This window comes from Pan troglodytes, chromosome 17 (genome assembly GCF_028858775.2).
Source record: "Pan troglodytes isolate AG18354 chromosome 17, NHGRI_mPanTro3-v2.0_pri, whole genome shotgun sequence".
Classification (NCBI taxonomy): domain Eukaryota; kingdom Metazoa; phylum Chordata; class Mammalia; order Primates; family Hominidae; genus Pan; species Pan troglodytes.
In genome coordinates this window covers 62,270,852-62,286,536 of record NC_072415.2, presented here as the reverse complement: position 1 = coordinate 62,286,536, position 15,685 = coordinate 62,270,852, and the positions used below count along the sequence as shown (strand labels likewise).

General features: G+C 36.6%; 1 long non-coding RNA gene across 1 annotated transcript in view; it reads right to left on the bottom strand.

Annotated features, from left to right (window-relative positions):
- Nucleotides 1-12,639, bottom strand: part of LOC107969404 (uncharacterized) — a 33,107-nt gene extending 20,468 nt beyond the window's left edge. Inside the window, exons 1-2 of the long non-coding RNA XR_001711166.3 lie at nt 12,277-12,639; nt 12,133-12,163 (exon numbers count right to left, since the gene is read on the bottom strand). This is a non-coding gene — a long non-coding RNA (uncharacterized LOC107969404). The remainder of the gene's footprint in view (nt 1-12,132; nt 12,164-12,276) is intronic.
- Nucleotides 12,640-15,685: the final 3,046 nt, after the last annotated feature.

Sequence of the window (15,685 nt, the reverse complement as noted above, 5' to 3'; positions counted from 1 at the left end):
GTCTCATTCTATTGCCCAGGCTGGAGTACAGTGATGCAATCATATCTCCCTGCAGCCTTGAACATCTGGGCTCAAGCGATCCTCTTGCCTCACCCTCTTTAGTAGTTGGGACTCCAAGCACAGGCCATCATGCCAAGCTAATTTTTAATTTTTTTTTTTTTTTTGTAGATATGGGGTCTTATGTTGCCCAGGCTGGTCTTAAACTCCAGGGCTCAAGCAGTCCTCCTGCCTCAGCCTCCCAAAGTGTTGGCATTACAGGTAGGAGCCACTTTGCCTGGCCTTTATTAAATTCATACTGAACTACTGAACGATTTTCTAAAGTGGCTATTTTGTACTTGCACCACAATATATGAGGGTTCTGGCTGTTCCACATGATTTTTTTTTTTTTTTTTTTTTTTTGGTGCCCTATCACACTAGCTAGAACCTAAAGCAAATGTTGGATATAAGTGTAGATAGCAGGAACCATTACCTAGTTCCCAGTCTTAAAGGGAAAGCATTCAGCCTTTTATTGTATAATAGAATGTTAGCCATATATGGCATTTAAGATATCCTTTAAGAAAATGAAGAAGTTCTTTTCTATTTGTATGTTGCTGAGAGGTTTTGTTGTAAAGTGTTATTGAATTTTGTCAATTTTTAAAATGCATCTATTAAGATGATCACCTTTTTTCTTGTTTATTTTGTTGATATAGGTGAAATTCATTGACAGATTTTCAAAATTTGAACCAATTTTGCATTCCTGGTATATAAACACCATGTGGGCAAGGTGTATTATCTTTTTATATATTGCTGGATTTTATTGGTAATATTTTTTAAAGGATCTTTGCAAATAGGCTCATGAAGGATGTTGGTCTGTATACTTCTTTTCTTGTAACATTTTTTACTGTTTGGCAGCAAGGTAATGCTAGCATCAATATAGAGTTGAAGAATGTTTCCTTCTCTTCTAGAAGAATTTGTATAGAAATGGTGTGACTTTTCTCCGAAAAGTTTGTTAGCATTTTCCTATGCAGCCATTCGTGCCTGGACTTTTTTTTTTTTTTTTTTTCTTGTTTGTCTGTTTTTGTGGATGAGTTTTAACTATACTTTTGTAATAGATACAGAGTGATTCAGGTTACCTTTTTTTTTTTTTTTTTTTTTTTTTTTGAGACAGAGTTTCACTCTTGTTGCCAAAGCTGGAGTGCAATGGTGCGATCTCAGCTCACTGCAACCTCTGCCTCCTGGGTTCAAGTGATTCTCCTGACTCAGCCTTCTGAGAAGCTGGAATTACAGGTGCGTGCCACCACGCCTGGCTAAATTTTTGTATTTTTAGTAGAAACAGGGTTTCACCATGTTAGCCAGGCTGGTCTCGAACTCCTGACCTCACGTATTCACCTGCCTCGGCCTCCCAAAGTGCTGAGATCACAGGCGTGAGCCACTGCACCCGGCCATTTACTTCTTTATGATTGAGCTTTGGTAATTTGTGTCTTTCAAGTAATTTGACTTTCATCTATGTTATGATATTTATTTTATTCATTGACATAAATTGTTCCACAAAATCCCTTTAATATATACTTACTAATCTGTACAATGTGTAATGTTTCTGCTTTTATTACATATATTGGTAATTTTTGTATCTCTTTTTTTCATGATCAGTTTGGCTAAAGGTTCATCAATTTCATCAATTCTTTTTAAAGAACCAGGTTTTGGTTTAATAAATTTAAAATAAAAAACTTTTTATTCTGTTTAAAAGTTCATTGATTTCTGGTAATATATTTCTTTCTTTCTCTCTGTTTTCCTTGAATTTACCTTACTTTTTTTGTTTCTTAGGATATTACCTTCCATTATTGATTTTAGACTTTCCTAGATTTCTGAATACACATAAAAATTTTCCTCTAAGCATTGCTTAAACGACATTCCACAAATTTTGGTATGTTGTATTTTACGTAGAGTCAATTCAACATTTTATTTCTGTTTTGACCCATGGGCTAGGTAGAAGTGTAATGCTTAATTTTCAAATATTTGGAGACTTTACAAGTATCTTTCTGTTACTTATTTCTACTTTAACTTCATTTTTTGAAAAAAAAACACGATTTATGTAAATTTACATTTCAGTTGGTGAGATTTGAATTATAACTCAGAAAATAGTCTATTTTGGTGAATGTGTCTTGTGTATTTGAAAAGAATGTGCATTCTGCCATTATTGTGTGAAGTGACTTTTAAATATCAACTATCAAAATTGTTCCATAATATTGTTCAGCTCTTTTATGTTCTTAATGATTTTCTGTTGACTTGTTCCATCAGTCACTGAGTAATTGAAATTCCCAACTATTTTTATATATATATAAATTATATATATAAAATATATATAATATATAAATATATATATTTATATTATAATATATATTATATATATTATATATAATATATATAAATATATATATTTATATATAAATTCCCAAATATTTATATATTTCTCAATTTATTTTTTCAGTTGCTTTTTTCTTATGTATTTTGAAGTATTTTGAAGCATTTTTGTTGGGTCCATACATATTTATGACAATGATGTCTTTGTGATATAATTTTAAATTATTTATCCATAGGATATATTATTTATATTATTCCTCTTTATTTTCAATAATAGTGCTTATTCTAAGGCTACCTCGTGTAATATTAATAGATACTTCCACTTTTTTTGTAGTGTTTACAAAGCAAATCTTATTTCTATCATTTTCTGTTAACGAAGTTATATCTTTATATTAAAAAATTTTTTGTCTATAGTATGGAATGGGATCTTACATTTCTGCCTAATCCAACAATCTTTGCCTTTTTGGTGGGGGTTGACTATTTACAGTTAATACATTTGGATCTAAATCTTTGCTCTTGCTAGTTGCTTTTTCATTGCCCTATATGTCTCCCTTACCCTCTTTCCCTGCCTTCTTTTGGTTTGAGTTTATTTACAATTTTACTTTTGAAAGCATAATTTTGTACTTGTTCTAAGGTTTACATTACACATTTTAAATTTATCACAGTCTATCTTCAATTAACACTATACAACTTCAGGTATATGAAAATATTAAAGCAGTACACTTTCATATTTTGTGCTATTGAATTCATACATTTTACTTAAACATGTTAACCACATAACACATTGTTACACATTTCTGCTTTAAACAGTTAACTTTTGAAAAGATTAAAAATAAAAATTCTCATTTCTACCATTTTCCTGTGCTGTTTATTTGTGTAGATTCAAATTTCCATGTGATATTATAGTCTGTTTCTGAAGAACAGTCTCTTCTAACACTTCTTTTACTGCAGTATATTGGCAATAAAATCTCTTAGATTTTGTTGGTCTGAGAAAGTCTCTTTTATTTGCATTAACTATTGAAAAATATTTTCAATGGTTATAGAATTCTAGATTGACAGATTTATTTTTTTTTCTTTTAGCACTTTAAAGATTTTACTCTGTTAGTTTCTGGCTACCATAGTTTCAGATGAAAAATCAGTTGTCATTCTTAAATTGTTTCTCTTTAATGTTTTATTTTTCCCCTCTGGCCACCTTCAAGACTTTTCTTTAAATTTGGTTTTATCAGTTTGAATGTAATAACTCTAGGACTGTGTGTATGTGTGTGTATATGTGCACATGTGTGCACATCTGACTTGTGTTTTCCCTAAGTTTCTACAAATGGTGGTCTATCTTTAATTAATTTTGGAAAATTTCATCTATTATATCTTTAAATGTTTCTTCTGCTCCTTTGGTTCTGTCTTTTCCTTTTCAAACTCCAATTACATGTATATCCAATTCTTTGATATTGTCCGAGAGCTCTCATTGCTTTGTTCTTGTTTTATTTTTTTGTGTTTTTTTCTCTTTGTCACAGTTTGGATAATCTATGTAGCCCAATATTCAAGTTATCTGTTCTTATGGTCTATTCAGTGTGCTAAGTCTGTTAAAATTTTCGTTGTGTTAAATATCAAAACTATTCTAAAACTCCCACTTTACTATTTCTTTTAGCTTTCATTTCTTTTCTGATATTCCCTATTTGTGTAAATATGTCATCCAATTTTCCCACTAGATGACATGATTTCACATAGTATTCAAAGCAATTCTAAAGTTTATAACAGTTCTACCATCTAAGTCACCTGTGAGTCTGATATTATTTATTGCCTCATCTTGTGTTACTCCTTTTTTCCTTTTATATGTGTGTCACAATCCTGATGGATTGCTTAACATCATGAGCAGAAGAAAACTAAAAACTAAGGTAAATATGTTTTTTTTCTGAAGATGAACACATCTTCTCTCTGGCCTAACCAGCTAATGAGTTTTGGGGGTTGAATCAATTAAGCCAGTAGTTGAGATAAATTTAGGTTTTATTGCTACTATCCTTACTTTCAGATCACCACAGTTTTCAAATTCCTCTTGCAGTGAACAACTTCTTAATGGGAGGTCTTGGGGGTCAGAAGATTGTATGTAAGCATTCCTCCTCCACTCTCAGTTTCAGCAGTCTCTGAACACATGTGTTATTAAAGAAGTTCTCTCTCTATGCTCTTTTCCTTTCCTAGTTTTATACTTCTGTCGATAGCTACTGAGGCCTAGGTTCATTCTGAGCATAGGGGGAAATTCTCATGTCAAGCCTAAGTTTTAGGCAAAGATTCTCTGCCTGGGCTTCAGGGAGTGGAAACTTCCCAGTGTTAGTATTTCTTGACCCCCTCCCTCCTCCCATGGCCACCAAGCTCTGCTCAGTATTTCTTGGTGTCTGTGGCACCTCTTGGGCTAATAAATATTTTCCATCTTTCTCTGTATAGAGGCCTCTATTTTGTAAGACTGCAAGACTTGGCTTGGAGATATTTTCCTTTTCTTCTCCCAGAGGCTGTAACTTTACCCTTTATGCAAAAACAGTAGATCTTTTCCTTAGTCCAGAGCTGCAGGGTCTGATCTCCCTCCTTCATTGGTGAAGACATTTTTTCCTATGAGAGATATGTTCAGGGAAGCAGGAGGTAGTGTGTATCTGTTCCCCAGCTGTAGTCAATCAATGACTGCACACATGGGCCACCTGCGCCTTATCTCCAGTTTCCTTGTCTGCTCCAAGTCTGTCTCATGAGCACCTGGTAGAGAATCTAGCTAAGAACTTACAAATGAATGCAAATTTCCCTTGTATATGGAACTCAGAGTTATTTCTAAATTGATACACTAGCCTAGTCTCAGCATTTAAAGTTCACAAAAATGTTAATTAATTTCTACTTAAATAATTTTATAAAAACTATCTCCTTTATTTGCCCTGCCACAGGTGAAAAAAGAAAAGACTTTTAACTCATTTATTTTTGTAGGGGCATATTACTCTTTGGAATTTATGCTTTGCAATTTCAACAATGATGGCTTTTTTAAAAAGTCATGATTTAGGAGTTTATTCAGCTCTTTCTCATTGTTAGGATGGGAACAATCCTTTCTTGCACTCTTTTGCATCGTGAGCAGAAGTTGAAAATTTTATCTGTATTTGATTCAGATATTGTCATCAAATTTAAAAACTAAGAGAGACCTTCCTATTCCCCTAGGAAAGTGGTTATAAGGCATTTTATGCTGGTGAAATTCTAGAATTTGTGAAAATATGCTTGAAAGGATTGGTAAGTGAACAGAAATTTTAAAAATCAGGTTTGGAAAAAAGTAATGAAATAAATCTTCAACAGTTGTAGTATTTATTGGTCACTATCACTGGTTAGCTATTTATATCAGGTTGTTTGCCACCCTGAGCATGCAATTTGAAACATTAAAAAGGCAAAGTAGTCGCATGTTTCAGTAAACACAGATTCCATCTTGGGCTTCACATTAAACCATGCCTTTTACTCACAGTACTTCGTGTACCACTTTGTGCTGGGTCACATGTCCTGTCCAGCTCAAATTTCCATTATTTGTATTAAAAGGAAATGCACATACTCATCAAAATTTAGCTGCACAATTCTGAAGGATTTTGGTAACTTGACATACCAGGAATTTCACCACCCTCATCCAACTCTTACATTTTATAGATAAAAAAAGTCAGATTAATTATTATCACATAATAGCACAGCCATGGCAAAAATTTAGGCATCATGATTCTAGTGCCTTTGACTTAGAAAGATAGTGTCTATAAGAAGTTACTAGATGGTGTCTTTGTTTTGTATTTCCTTCAAAATTCAGCTGAGGTGGGCAGATTGCTTGAGCCCAGGAGTTCGAGACCAGCCTGGAAAACATGGCGAAACCCCATCTCTACAAAACTTATAAAAATTAGCCAGGTGTGGTAATGTGTGGCTGTGGTCCCAGCTACTCAGGAGGCTGAAGTGGGAGAATCACCTGAACCCAGGTTGTTGAGGCTGCAGTGAGCCATGATAGTACCACTGCACTCCAGCCTAGGCAACATACCAAGACCCTATCTCCAAAAAAAAAAAAAAAATTATTGGTTTATTTCTAAAACTGCTGTAAAATTGTTTTAAGCTTTTTTTTTTTTTGGTTACTTTTCTATCAATAGTTGGTCTGCACACTTAGTGAAAGAAGCAGGAGAAACTTTTAAAAAATGTTTATTAAATTTAAAAAATCACTTTTTTATTTGAATCTCCTGAAGAACCTAGAATATTAGTCACATCAAAGTTGATTTGCGTGTTAAAGTAGATTAATTTTTAATTGCATTGAGCTAGACTTTTGATGGCCATTTGTATAATGCATAGGTCTATGCAGATAGATACATATGTGGCTTTGTTTGATTATCATCTAGTAGATTTTGAGAATTCTATCCCATTTTGTTTTGCACGTGGGAGTCAAAATGTCTGTCTCTAATCTTAACCATGGAAAGCAAAAGCTGTGGCTTTGCAAGTATCTGTACCATGCACACCCCAATATTTGGAAAAATTAATCATTTAAGACATCATTTTTTGGTGATTTAGCAGATCCAATCATCAACTATTTCCTAACTCAATCACAGACTTTCAAAATACATGTACTGGTTCATTTTGAGCAAAATTTAACTTTTACTGACTCATCATTGACAGGAAAATGTCTCTGTCTTATAGTATAAATAGTAGTAATGACTGATCATTCCAAGAGGATAAATAGGTAGCAGGACAGGCTACTTTCAACCTCCTCTGCAGTTGTATCACATAAAAACAAAAAAACAAAAAAACAACCTTACTCAAGATGCATACTGTCAGAGATTATCTCATACCCCTGCCAAATGTGGGTTATAAAGGCCTAACAAAAGAATAAAGTAACAAAAATCACCTCCATCCCTTTTACTAAATGCAACTGCCACAAATTACTGGAAATCTTTCCAATTATGGCCCTAAAATTGAGCATTCAATTGGGAACAAACAAGGCCTACTCCACTGCTAATCCTTCGAAAATTACAAAAATTCTAAATTGCCTGTCTTGGATTGAAGTAGATACTTACAAGGTAATGGGGTGGTCTTGGTCACCAAAGAGATGGAAATTCAAATAAAGGATGTGACACTGCGGGTGTTAGCAAGTGCTAAGTAAAAGGACGCCTCTCTTTCTTTGTGCTTGTTGACCTCTTTACTCCCAATGCTCAGTCTCTGGGGCTAAATGCATTTCCATTTCTAGTGATCTCTTTTGGGCTTTCTCATGAGAAATCTCCCTTCTATCCCTTCCTTTACTCTCCATGCATCTCCAAGCAGATTATCAGTCTGGATCCTTAAAAGGACTGAGTTATATTGGGTCAATCATAAAAATTTAGGTTCTATAAGCACTGGATAATTCTCTTAAAACTTGAATTTAGCAAATTTTCAAAAGAGCATCGCATACCATATGAGAAGGTTTTATATGAATAAGTTACAAAATGATAAACTAATATGAGATAGTATTAGACACATCTTATATTCTGAGTTTATAGACATCTTACATTCTGAGTTTCTCAGTTATTTATAAAAGCATTGCAAATCAACTAGTTAATGCCTTCAGTTTTAATGATATAAAAACCAGAGCCAGAAATATTTTTAAATTATTTAACTACAGTGACATAGGATATCAGTCAGACTCCAGAAAATAAGAATACCTCTGTGTATGTTAAACAGCAGGAAATTCATATATGGACTTGATCACACTGGTGTAAAAAACAGCTGAGAAGGCAAACAGCGGCTTATTAATTAACCCAGGCAGTAGCCACAACAAGAGGTTGCTATCACCCAAAGGAGAGAAATGTTGTTTCCAGAACCCAGAAGAAGCCAGAGCCACCTGAGGAGATGTCGAATCACAGTTTGGGTTTCCTACAGGAGCTAGGAACCCAAAGAAACCAAAGACGGCAGCGATACTGGTAGAAAAACACAATTCCTTGACTTGATATTTTGTGACACAGATATAGATACAGATATAGATATAGATATATAGATAGATTTAGATATAGATAGCATGCAATTCCCTTCTTCTGCTGTAGAGCTAAGAATGAGACACAACTTGGTTTCTCCCCTTTTCCCTTTCCCTCCTGCCAGTTCTCTACCTATGTCTCACATTGTCTAAAACCAATGGAAACTAGTCAGCAAAGGAGTCTGCTAGCTGGAATTTGCAAGCTAAGGAGGGAGTATATATCTTAGTTCAATCAGGCAATAACTGACTCTAATGGTTAGTGACAGAAATGACCCTGAATAGGATGATTTCCATGGCACACAAAACTTCAACTGCTCACTTTTAGACCACAAGTATTTCTCCTCTGCTATCATTCTAACCTTGTAATTCCTATAGCTCAGGGGCCTTGATGATTCAATCCTTTGAGTCTGTCTGGTTCTTCAGTGGTCCTACTTACAGGAGGAAGTTATTCTAAAATCTCCCTTCCATCCAATTAATTAGATCAATAAACACTTTTCAAAGGTTCTATCTTCCCAGTGTCATCAGATCTTTTCTGGCATACAAAGCCATCCATAGCCTGTCCTCAGCCTAATGCCCCAGAGTCATTTTACACTGCTCTTCCTTGGTATATATTTGCTGCTCTTGACTTTACACAAAATGCTTTTACTCCATGCCTTCTGTGCCTGTTAACGTCTCACCTCTTCTATGAAGTCCTCTATAATTTCTCCAGCCTTCTTGGCCTCCCTCTCTCAGTAATTCCTATAGCACATTAGAACTGGCCATAGTGTAGCAGCCAATCCCTTGCTATTATGTAATTATTTTCTAATTGTTTCATGTATATTATTCTTGGAATGCCAACAGTGGTAAGCCCTTGATGAAAATGACTATGCCCTCATATCACTTATGTATGTATACCCTGTATCATTTGGATTTGTGTTGATCACATCAGAGATACTCAATACTAGTTTAGTTTCCTCCATTTGTGTGTGTGTGTTCACAGCACTTACTAGAAATATGCTGTCATATCCACTAGAATAACCTTTACTCTGCCTCTGCTCTTGTCTATATTCTTTTATCCTATAAGGTTTAACTCAGTCTCCTTCTCAATCTCCTGGATTTCTAAGATGTTATATAATTTCCAGCTCTTGACCAGAGCCCCTTATTTTCTCTTTCCAATATAGGCTCTCTCTTTTCCTAGTCTACTTCCTCTTGAAGGCAGGAATCATATTTTAAGCTTTTTTTTTTTGAGACGGAGTCTCGCTCTGTCGCCCAGGCTCAAGTGCAGTGGTGCGATCTCGGCTCACTGCAAAATATTTCCATACTACCTTGCACAGTGAGCCCAGATGAGAACATAGATTGAATTTTACTGTTTTTCTATGTGTCCCAGAATTTAATGTAGTATTTGGCATACGTTAGGTAATCAACAAATATTTCTTAAATGAATTAATGATAAAAAAATTTATAATTCAAAGCTAGGTTGATTTAAAATAATTTAAAAATATTATTTCTGAAAAATTTGGGCATAAAGACCAATTCATTTTCAAGAAAGTTTTGGAAATAAGAAACAAAATCCACTGGTGTTACTTATACTACAATAACCTGATTTTGATTGGTAGCTTTGAATTCTTTTCCTGTCATATTCTTACCAGAGGATCTAAAAGTAGCAAACTGGATCAATTTTCATTTTCATTCCCCTGCTTCAATTTTGGGGACATTCTGGGGAGCCTCCTAGGGGAAATGTGAAGAGCAGAGAAATGCTCAAAATGCAGAAAATAAGAGTAGCAGGAGGAGAAGCAAGAGGCCTGGACAATGTACACATTAGCTAACCCCAGCTGATTTTTATGCCTTGAAACAGTATGTAACACAAGAGACTTTAAAATCCATGTTTTAAGCAGAATCAATCTTATGCTTTGAAAAGGTATGATCTTTTGCACTAGAAGATCTGTCACTTATCCTCTCTCAGCTCTAATACATCTGCCAAATCAATATTTGCTTGTAAGCCCAACATTACTCCAAAATGATAGATACTGAATTGCCAGGAGCCACATAACACCTTAGGGTTGGCCCTTTACCAAGAAGAAGAAGATAATGGAGGAGAGGAAGGAAAAAGGGAGAACATGTAGAAAAGGAAACAGAGGGTGCAATCATAGGAAATGAGACGGCCTGGTGCTAAGGGTTGCTTACTTCACACCTGTGCCATAGGTTCCTTTGTGTATAGATTGATTTGGCTCAAAGTGTCCTCTTTATGAAAGGAAAGGCTTTTTTCATTAATTCATTTTGCAACATAGAATACATCTGAGACAAAGACTAGGTATGATATCCCAGATGCCATTTATGCTTCTGGCTCTGCTATTTCCATATAGAAAACAGAGATGTCAGCGAATCATTTCATTCTTTTCAGGGAAACCTTGAGTGGGTACACAACACAGTCACTAAGAAAAAAGTCACTAAGAGCACTAAGATGTGCTCTGCACCCCTTCTCTGCCACCATCTGAAGTTCTCCACCTGGAGGCCTGTCTCCAAATGGCCTCCTTTTCCCCAGCTGATTTACTGGGAGTCACTGATTTACACTGGCACTGCAGAATAAAGAATGCTTGGTTTTTCTTCTGTGTAAAATCGTGTGCCCCACCTGTACTTCACCTCACATTATGCATGCATTCACATGTATACATAGAGCATTATGTGTACATTCACACATGGCCTACTTCAGCTAACATGCATGCTTCCTTTTCCTGTCCTCAAAACCAAATGATTTTAGCCTTTTGGGATCTCTTAATTGGGGCCCTAAAAATATCACTAAAGTTACTATTTGGCAACTTGTCTATATTACTTTTGCTGGGGTAACTCATTATTACTTTATTTTCAATTTCAGTGTATACTTCTGTGCATCATGATAAAGATTCCAGTCTGGCCAGAAACTATCCCTGACACTAACTCCATAATTTGTGATGCTCCTTTTGGACCAGGTCTAAAAAGGACCTTATCTTAGTCCATTCTGTGTGGCTATAACAAAATAACACAAACTGGGTAATTTATAATGAACAGGAATTTATTTGGCTCATAGGTCTGGGAGTGTAGAAGTCCAAAATCAAGGGGCCACATCTGGTGAGTAGTTTCTTGCTGTGTCATCTCATAGCAGAAGGTGGAAGGGCAAGACAGCACCAGAGAGAAAGAGAAAGGAAGGGGGCCTAACTCACCCTTTTATCAAGAACCTGTGCCTGTGATAACTAACTTGCTCCCTCACTAAGGACATTGACCTATTGATGAAGGCAGAGTCCTCATGATGTAATCACCTCTGAAAGTTTCTATATCTCAACATCATTGCAATGGGGATTAAGTTTTCAACACATGAGCTTTGGGGACACATTCAAACCACAGCAAACCCTCTTTAATGGTTAAGTGCTCTAAACTATACCGTACATTCTTTATCTTAAGAAGAACTGCCCTGAAAATATTTGAAGAGAGTTCTCCCCTTAGACCGTTCATCTTCAATTTAGATGTTTTTAATATCTTTATCATGGCTTCCGGGACAATCTTAATCTCTCTCCTCTGGATGAACTGCATTTTGAAAGCATGCCTTTAAAATGTAACTCTTGAAACTGAGTTCAATAAACACATCAGTTGACTTCTGTCTTCTACTTACAATGTAGAAAGCGGAAAAGATTGATGAACCCATTTACTACCAACTAAAAACAAAACAAAACACCAGACCATCTGCAAATTGGCAATTGTCTTGATTCCATCAGAGAGCTGAGATTGCAGAGCAACCAATTACCCCAAAATATAAGACAAGACAGCAGCCTCCACGAAGATGTAGGATGCAAATACATGCTTACCTGGAGGAGATGCTTCTGGACACCATGCACCCTGGTAAGGAGAAATAGGTCACAATTTTAAACAAATTGCTGAAGGCTAAAAGTAGGCTAGTGCAAGAATATAGAGCCCTAATAGCAATTGACTCAAGAAGAATTTGCACTTACTTTTCAGGCTTCTTCTCAAGGTAATTTCTGGTGCTCAGGAGAAAGATTGGGAGCAGCAGATGAGAAGAGAGGAGGCTTCCTGATGGAGCTGTCATGGCACAGGGGCAGTCTTTGCTGGCACGACACAGACCCCCTCCTAAAGCCTTCTCCCCTACAGAGGGCAAGAGCCTTAAGCGAGTTGAGGGAAAGCAGCAAATCCTGTCACACTAAAGCACAGGTGAAGACTCTGAGGCTGGGGAAGGAAACAGATTAAAAGAAGAGAACCACGACCCTGGAGGGACACAGGTGTATATCCCAAGCCCAGATCATTAGCAATCTCCTGCTATGGGGCTGGAACAGGACCACAGCAATAAAGAGCACCAGAATTTGCCAGCAGAGAGCTGTTGATGCTCTGATCACTGAGCCATCAGTTTCATTACTTAAATATCTCACCTCAATGCTAAACATTGAGGTTTTTAAAAACATCATTACTGACTCCTAAATTTTTGTCTAAAAATTAACTCCTGGTTTTCCCCAGTCATGTTACAAGACGAAGCCTTTTGAATGGCTGCCAAAGAATGGGGTTTAGACAATCCCTTTACTTTAGGGCTTTGAAAATAGACAACAAATAGAGAAGGGGGAGAAAAATGTTAGAGGATTAAAAATTCAACAGCCCTCAGAAGCTTGGCTGTTCTTTTCTTTATGCTAGCCTCCCTCTAAGTCTACTTTTTGAATATTGAGATGATTGGGACAGAACAGGATAATAAATATGTAAGAAAAAAATCATCTAATCTCAATAATCTTCTTTTCTCCCCCTATTGTTGGCTGACAGAAAAACAAACACAAGGGTAAAGAAAATGCTAGTTTCTCATCTGCAGTGGATGCATATGTCTGAGGGGTGAGCTTTCTCTACCAAGTGCCTGGTGATTCAGGTTGTAATGAGAAGAGCAAAGCAACAGGTCTCCTGCCTTTCTCTAATCCTTCTGAATCAGTCCCACCTTGCTGCTCCTTCTGTGCTTGTTGGAAGCGTCTCATGGGTTTTGTTGTTGCCGTTGTTGTCTCAACACCACAGACGTCTTTTAGTCTTTCCTTCCATCCTCTATCCTCCAATGCTGCAAGCTGCTGAGGGATTTTCATGGCACAGGTGGGACTTTATCCCACACTCACTGCATTGCATTAAATAAGGACAATGACATTTCCAGAGCGCCACAGGAATGGGGGAGGGGGGAATAAAGGAAAGAGAGATAATTATGGTCCTGTTAAATGTATTCTGCTTCCCTTCATCTAATCCCTAAAGCCTTCTAGGTATGCAAAACCCAAGAGACTGTGTTTCTGAAGTCATTTAAGGAAAAGGTCTATGTAGAGAAGACAGGTTGAGGGGTTACGTCATCAGGGAATGCTCTGCTCTAATGGCCTAATCATACTTAGGCGATTTGCCAGGGATTTGGGGTTATTTTGTTTTGTTGTTATTTACTTTCTTTTTTCTTACTACTGGTTTTGGTTTCAGTGTTCCCAGAATTTGCAGTAACAAACTTTTGAATATAACATGTAAGGAAGACGGTGATTTTTTTTTTTTTTTTTACAGTTCAGATTAGAGGTTTAGGTAATAACCAAGAGACCTTGTTTTCTCCCTCTCTCCTTCCTTCTTTCATCAGCTATTTATTAAACACCTCCATGTGTAAAAAGTGCCACCATCATTCTAATGACAGTTGGTTAAAAGCAATGTAGGTGATATAAAAATGAATGAAACACAAACCCTTTCTTCTTGTAGCATAAGAACTAGCCGTGCAGTTCCACAATGGCCATGGTGAGCAAACACTTCGCTGTGGAACAATTGCTCCCTGGCCATTATGCTCAGGCAGGAAGGTGCCAGGGTCTGCAGCACACACCCTAGTACCCCAATGCTCAGCCAGTGCTTGGCAGAAACTGGGCTCCATAAATGTTTCTTGAACTAACTGAGTGAATGAATAGACGGACCCTAGAGAACTTTCCATTCACATTTTGTGTCCAAACCAACTTTCAGATTTTGATCTTTATTATGAGGAATCTAGACACACAGAGATCTGCTAACTCACCTCCACAAATACCAAAGGGGATTTTCCAGTTCTTGGAGACATTTGGAGACTTTCCAAATCATGGCAGAACATAGAGAAATTACCAAAATGCAAGCCTCTGAAGAAGAGTTCTCTAAACTCCAGAACTCTGCAGACTTCCCGCTCTACTTTAAAAGCAGCAAAACTACAATACAGAACAAAACAACTTTAAAGGTACTAAAAATCCCTACTCTTGCCATTTTTTTGTATATTACTCTTTATTTGAAGATTTTAGTGTCATCCAATTCACTTTGCATGGTAATTTTTTCTGCAACTCCTGAATGGTGTTTTATCAAGTTCAAGTTGACCATATAAAGAGATGGTGCACTCAGAGTTTTGTGAGAAATTCTGTTATTTTGTAGGCAACTGTTATGGTAAAACTTATTTTTTTACAGTAAGATACCAATTAGTTGGATATTGCTTTCTCATGCTTCCACACGAGAGCTGCTTCCACAAATCTTTAGATATGCGGCCAATTTAATTAGTTTTCCATATTATACATATTTGTAATATCCCTATCTTCTCTCTGCCTTTTCCCATCTCAGCATTGCATCCAACTTCTTCAAACCATCTAACATGTCTTCTCTTTTTTGAGTGAAGCTGTCTTTTTTGTCCCTAGGAATTTGAAACTTTTCTAACTTTATTATCTTCTTAATGTCCTTTGGAAAGTGGTAGTATATAGATCTGAATTCAGGGTTCAAAATACCATCAGGTTAGTATGACTGAGTGCCCACCTCTCCTTTAACCCGAGCAGTGGCATGGCAAGCACATCACACCTGGCACATCACAGTGACCCAATTCCATTTGATGCAATTCAATACAATTAAATGAATCAAACGGCTTCTGTGGGTCAGGAAGTTGGCCGGTGCAACACACAAAAAATGAAAAGATTCTGAAGCCTGCACTCAAAGACTTTAGCATTCACTAGGGAGATACACTCACAAATCTCTTAATTGTTCATGTGTAATAAACATTTTACTACCTGTATGAACAAAGTCCTGTGAAAGTACAGAAAACTATTATTTCTAAAGGGTGTGTGTGTTTGCATGTTTTCAGGAATTGGTGGGGGCTGAGATTTGGCCAGAGAGTCTTCCCAGAAACAGTAACACTGAAGCTGGTTCAGTGTAAAAGTCAGGTGTAACTGGGCCAGAGCAGACAAGAAAGGGAGTTTCAGCAGGAACCCCAAACACAGAAGTGTGGCAAAGCATGGAGTGTTTGAGGAATGCACTGTGATTAGGGAATAGAATGTAACAGAGGGGGACAGAGCAAAGAGCAAGTCTGCCCAGATTGAATTTGGTTGCCCAAAGAAAAAGATGATCCATAGTAGGTAAAGGGGC